Here is a 6,175-nt window from a genome sequence, read left to right on the forward strand (position 1 = left end):
CATGCCCAAACGCTGAAAATCACGCCTGTGCAGAAGCGATTTTCAGCATCTGGGCATGCGCAGAAGAGATTTTCGGCACTGTGGACATGTGCAGACACGATTTCCAGCATCTAGGCATGTGCAGACACGATTTTCAGCTTCTGGGCATGCACAGAAGTGATTTCTAGAGCCGTGGAAGAGAATACCCGCACCGTGCTGTGCCAATTTAGCACAGCACGGGGGACTCACCGAGTGGGCAGCTTGGTTCGGGGGCGGTTAAGCGACCCTCATGGGCCACTTCCGGCCCATGGGCCTTAGGTTGCTGACCTCTGGTCTAGATCCCAGAAAAAGGCAAACACTACTATTAGTGTTACCACCAGAGTAGCCCTGGAGTCGGAAGAGTTTATTAGTCTTTAGTCTCCATTGGCCATAACGAAATCATAATATGCAATAGCCGCATAGAAAACTTTAAAAGAACCACTTGTCATCAAAACAATCCGCACCAGAAACACTGTACAGTGGTACCTCGGGTTACATACGCTTCAGGTTACAGACTCCGCTAACCCAGAAATAGTGCTTCAGGTTAAGAACTTTGCTTCAGGATGAGAACAGAAATCGTGCTCTGGCGGGGCGGCAGCAGCAGGAGGCCCCATTAGCTAAAGTGGTGCTTCAGGTTAAGAACAGTTTCAGGTTAAGTACGGACGTCCGGAACGAATTAAGTACTTAACCCGAGGTACCACTATTTGCAGCAAGGAACAAAACAGACCCCCTTGGGAGGCTGTGGACTCTCCTTCCTGGAGGTTTTTAAGCAGACCACCTGTTATGTATGATCTAGGTGAGATTCCTACATTGCACAGGGCTGGACTGGGTCCCTTCCAATGCTATGATTCTATTATTCTGAACCTTGCTGAAACTAAACTGATCTAAACTAAACTGAAGAATGGCAGATGAAGATGATGGATTTTTCGGAGCTAGCCGACCTAACCGGAAGACTCCACGACCAGAAGGAGGAGGAGTACCAGGAAGAGTGGATTAAATTTAATGATTACTTAGTTAAATATGTTAAGTTAAATTAACTGAAAACAGCTTGCAGATACTTAATTGGCTTAGGATTTTATTTATGTTAAGTGATGAATTAATATGTTTAATTTCGTAATGTGAAGGTCTAATGATGTTAATGTTTAAGTTAAATTTTATAAGAACTGTGATTTGGAAAACCATTAAAAGGATATGCAATGAAATTCAACCAAGGGGAAGCGAGGAAGTCACTTAACAATGTTAATAAGTGTAATTTTCAATAAGGCTATGATTTATGTTTGTTTGTCTTATGTGTTTGTTTGTTTGTTTGTTTGTTTGTTTGTTTGTTTGTTTATAATGTTGTGAAAACAAAAAAAATGGGGGGGGAGAAACTAAACTGATCTGGGTGTGGTCAATGCCTGGAGAGGAGGCTCCAAAGAATCCTATGTATATCCCCTTCATTTTCAGCAGGGACTAAAGAGAGAATTTTTTTTAAAAATGTATTTTTATTAAAGATTTTCTTGATTTACAAAAGTGTGTGCAATGTCTCTCTCTCGTATATTTTTCCATGTAACATTTTTACAAATCAGTTTCATTTGTTGAGACATTAGGAAGAAAGGGGGGAAAGAGGTGGAGGGGGGAGAGATGAGTGGGGGTGGGGTTAGGTGACAATGTTTCTATTTTACTTAATATATGTAGGGACAAACCTAGACAGTATCTTTAAAAGCAGAGATATCACCTTGCCAACAAAGGTCCATAAGTGAGAGCTGGACCATAAAGAAGGCTGATCACCGAAGAATTGATGCTTTTAAATTCTGGTGCTGGAGGAGGCTCTTGAGAGTCCCATGGACTGCAAGAAGATCAGACCTGTCCATTCTGAAGGAAATCAGCCCTGAGTGCTCACTGGAAGGACAGATCCTGAAGCTGAGGCTACAATACTTTGGCCACCTCATGAGAAGAGAAGACTCCCTGGAAAAGACCCTGAAGTTGGGAAAGATGGAGGGCACAAGGAGAAGGGGATGACAGAGGACGAGATGGCTGGACAGTGTTCTCAAAGCTACCAGCATGAGTTTGACCAAACTGCGGGAGGCAGTGGAAGACAGGAGTGCCTGGTGTGCTCTGGTCCATGGGGTCACAAAGAGTCGGACACGACTAAACGACAAAACAACAACAACATGTAGGGTTTGGTGTCAGCATTGCTTGTGCAGGTTCTTTGCTGTTTACTTATGTTCATTTGGTGGTGAGCGAGGTTGGGGTTGGCCTAGGGTGTGGTTGATCATTTTATTTTATTTTAAACCACCCTGTGTATTAGCCACAGATAAACCTTTTGGTTGGGCCTCATCGAGAATTGCATTCTGATGTGCCACACCACATCCAAATCTCTGCCTTATCCACTTTCACAGTGTAGAAGTCCCACATTATTTTGTTCTAGGGGGAAAAGAATCTCAGGAATATCTCAGGAATACGTAAACTGCTTGCTGCCAAGTTGGGGAGTTTCTGAATTCTTTCCACTGGCTATTTATTCAAGGGTGTTTCTAGCAATCCATTTGTGATCTACACTCTAACTGCCATAGCTTAGGGGATATTAGTGGCGTAGGCAGGGGGGAAACATCTGCACATAAAAAGTAAAGCGCTCATACTGTATCTGAAGTATTTTTGAAGCTCTATCTTCCCCAGTAAGGTAAAGGTAAAGGGACCCCTGACCATTAGGTCCAGTCGTGGCCGACTCTGGGGTTGCAGCGCTCATCTCGCTTTATTGGCTGAGGGAGCCGGCATACAGCTTCCGGGTCATGTGGGCAGCATGACTAAGCCGCTTCTGGTGAACCAGAGCAGCGCACGGAAACGCCGTTTACCTTCCCGCCAGAGTGGTACCTATTTATCCACTTGCACTTTGACGTGCTTTCAAACTGCTAGGTTGACAGGAGCAGGGACCGAGCAACAGGAGCTCACCCCATCGCAGGGATTCGAACCGCCAACCTTCTGATTGGCAAGTCCTAGGCTCTGTGGTTTAGCCCACAGCACCACAGAGGCACCCATCTTCCCCAGTAACATACCCTTATTCCTCTGTGACTTCAACTGCTCTGGTTAAATAGTAGCAGAAACTGCTGCCATTATTGTGTGATCACTAGGTGGAGCCATTGTCTCAAGATTATTCATAGAAAGTGCAGCAGAGTTTCCTTCTGTCTGTCCTAGAAGAACAAAATGTTTTCACTTCCAGATGATTGTAGCTTTTTGCCTAAAGTTTTTCAGTTTGCCCAAATCAAGTCCATTTAATGTACCCAAGCTGGGATTTATTTTAGGTCTATGTTGCATTCATTTGTGTTTGGTATTCTTTTTAAACTTCGCCAGGGACGCAGCAAGGTATTCTTTCTATTCCAGATTTTGGATGGGGATTCTGTAGCCAGAATTTTTACCCAGCATTCTCAAGCACACATTATTTCTTTCTGGGACTGTAATTTTCAGTGTCCAAAAGAGCAAGTTTGGGAGCATGTCAGTTTCACTTTAGTATTGTGAAAGAATACAAATTGTGAATTGTGAAGCAAAGTTTCTTAGAATAGACTTTATTTGCATAGCCAACAGGCCATAGCATCAAAGGACAGACAAAACAAAAATACATTATAGAAATAGTTATCATAAAATAATCTCAATACTTAAAACTTGGCAGAGATAATGATAATAATAATAAGATCCTAGGCGAGGAATCCAGGTGACGACACTGATGTCATTCAGATAGCAGCTCTCAGTCTCATTGCTCTCTCGATAAATTTGGTAACCTTCTCTGTTGTCGAGCTGTTCTGGTCGGCTAGGAGTGAGAACAATTTGGCTTCACAAGAGCGGCCCGGGATGGCAGATAGTAGCGGCGTGATGGTCTCGTCCCTGAGGTCTTTATATAGGGAGCAGGACAAGAGAACGTGTGACACCAAACAAGCAAGATTTTGAGCGACCACAATATCCAGAACTCATTATCTGGAATAAATAATGTTGAATTCCATATATATATATATATATTCCAAAAAAAATATTGGTTTTCCACAAATTTTTAAACACAAACAAATAAACAAACAACCATAAATCCTAACCTTATTAAAACTAATCTTATTAATATTGTTAATCGACTTCCTCGTATCCCCTTGGTTGAATTTCAGTGTATATCCTTTTAACAGTTCTCCAAAACCTATATTCTCATAAAATTAACTTAGTCACTTAACATCTTTCTTTCTTTCTTTCCTAATCTAAATTTCAACATACTAATTTATCACATTACATATTTAAATCCCAAGCCTATCTGGTATTTGCAAGCTTTCCCAATTAATTTAACTTAACATATTTAACTAAATAATCTTTAAATTTCGTCCATTCTTCCTGGTAATCCTCCTCCTTCTGATCACGGACTCTTCTGGTTAGGTTGGCTAGCTCCAAAAAGTCCATCATCTTCATCTGCCAGTCTTCCATTGTTGGTATTTCTTGTGTTTTCCAATTCTTAGCTAATAAAATTCAAACAGCAGTTGTGGCATACAAAAATAATTTGGCATCTTTCTTGGGCAATTCTAAACCTGTTATTCCAAGAAGAAAGGCCTCTGGTTTCTTAATAAATGTATATTTCAGCATTTTTTTCAATTCATTATAGATCTTCTCCCAGAAGTCTTTCACCTTGGGGCAGGTCCACCACATATGATAGAAGGTACAATGTTGAATTCCTTATAATCAGGGCCTAAATGCTGGAAAAATACCAGTTGCTGGAAACCACAGGGGAGGATGTTTCTCTTGTGCTCATGTTCTACTTGTGAGTTTCCCATAATAAGCATCTGGTTGGTCACTGTGAGAACAGGGTGCTGAAGTAGACAGGCAATTTGCCTGATCTAGCAAGCTATTCTTATGGTCTTATGAAACATGAAACATCTGTCTGATCTCTCCTGTTTGAGGACTCTCTGTAGGGTGAAGGAAAGCAATTCTGCAGCTGCTCAGAGACACTGTGATGGCTTGGGAATCTGATTCAGAGGCTGAACCTGAGAAATCCCAGCCTGCACAGGAGTCCCCGCCTCCAGGGCTGGCTGAGCCGGGGCAGGGGTTTGAACCTGAAGCGGCCTCACCTGTGCCAGATCCTCAGGAGCAGACACCAGCTGAATCCGCTCTGGCTCCGAAGGTGATGGAGGACCCATTGCCTGCAGGTGCTCCTCTCCCAGCCCTGTCAGGGGAAGGTGAGGTTGCCTGTGGGTCCAGTAACCCTCCAGCCTCTCCTGAGCTGCTGAGGCTCAGGGCAGAGAGGCGGAGGGAACTAAGTTCTCGCAGGAGGAGTGCTCGCCTCCAGGCCAGGAGAGGTGAGTCACCTGTGGACCGGTGCCACCCTATGCCTCAGAGGAGATAAAGGCCAACCCACCCAGTCCCAGGTTGCGGGAGCAACATCGTTGGTTACCTGTTCCTGCTGGCACCCTGTCCTGCTTTCTGCCAGAGTTCCTGACCAGGCCCGACTCCCTGCCTTGGATCCCGCTTCAGCCTCGGACTGGACACGGACCACGCCGCACGGTAACCCGCCCCCCCGGACCAGCACAGACACTTTCATCTATCCATACTTAATACATCCTAAGAATATTTATCACCCACCATCCGTCTAGAGGCAGGTTTCCTTCTGCACTCAAGACCGCACATGTGGCAATCCTTCCTGAATGTTGCTGTTCCCGTACACACATCCCCAATGCAGCGGTTGCCAACATCTTTGGATCAATGGGCACACTGCAGATTTTGAGGGCACCAGTAAAATGCTGTAGTTACACAGTGGTCATAGTCTATTTCAACTGGGGGCACCTGCAAAAAAAAAAATGCTGCTATGTGCTGGTGTGGCATAACACAAATAGGTGCCATCAGGAACATGGCATAACACAACATTAGAAGGACAGCCACCCCCAACAATTTTATGTTTAGCGTGGGACATCTGTGCTGCTGCTCAGGCTGGTTTTGTGAGGGCTTAGCAGCAGAAACGTTCAAGAAAGGAGCAAAGACTCCTATTGCAAGCCCTGGCCTGAAGTTTGGGCCAAGGCTTCATAAGACTCCAGCCAACGTACTTGTAGGGAGACCAGTTGACGTCTGAGGGCATTCATCTGTAAACATGCACAGTCTCATGTTGAAGAATAGAGGCCTACACTTTGAGCTACCCCTGAATTGTGGTGGTTGTGGTTTCTTC

The sequence above is a fragment of the Podarcis filfolensis genome (assembly GCF_964270895.1).
Source record: "Podarcis filfolensis genome assembly, chromosome: 17".
In the NCBI taxonomy this organism is placed as follows: Eukaryota; Metazoa; Chordata; class Lepidosauria; order Squamata; family Lacertidae; genus Podarcis; species Podarcis filfolensis.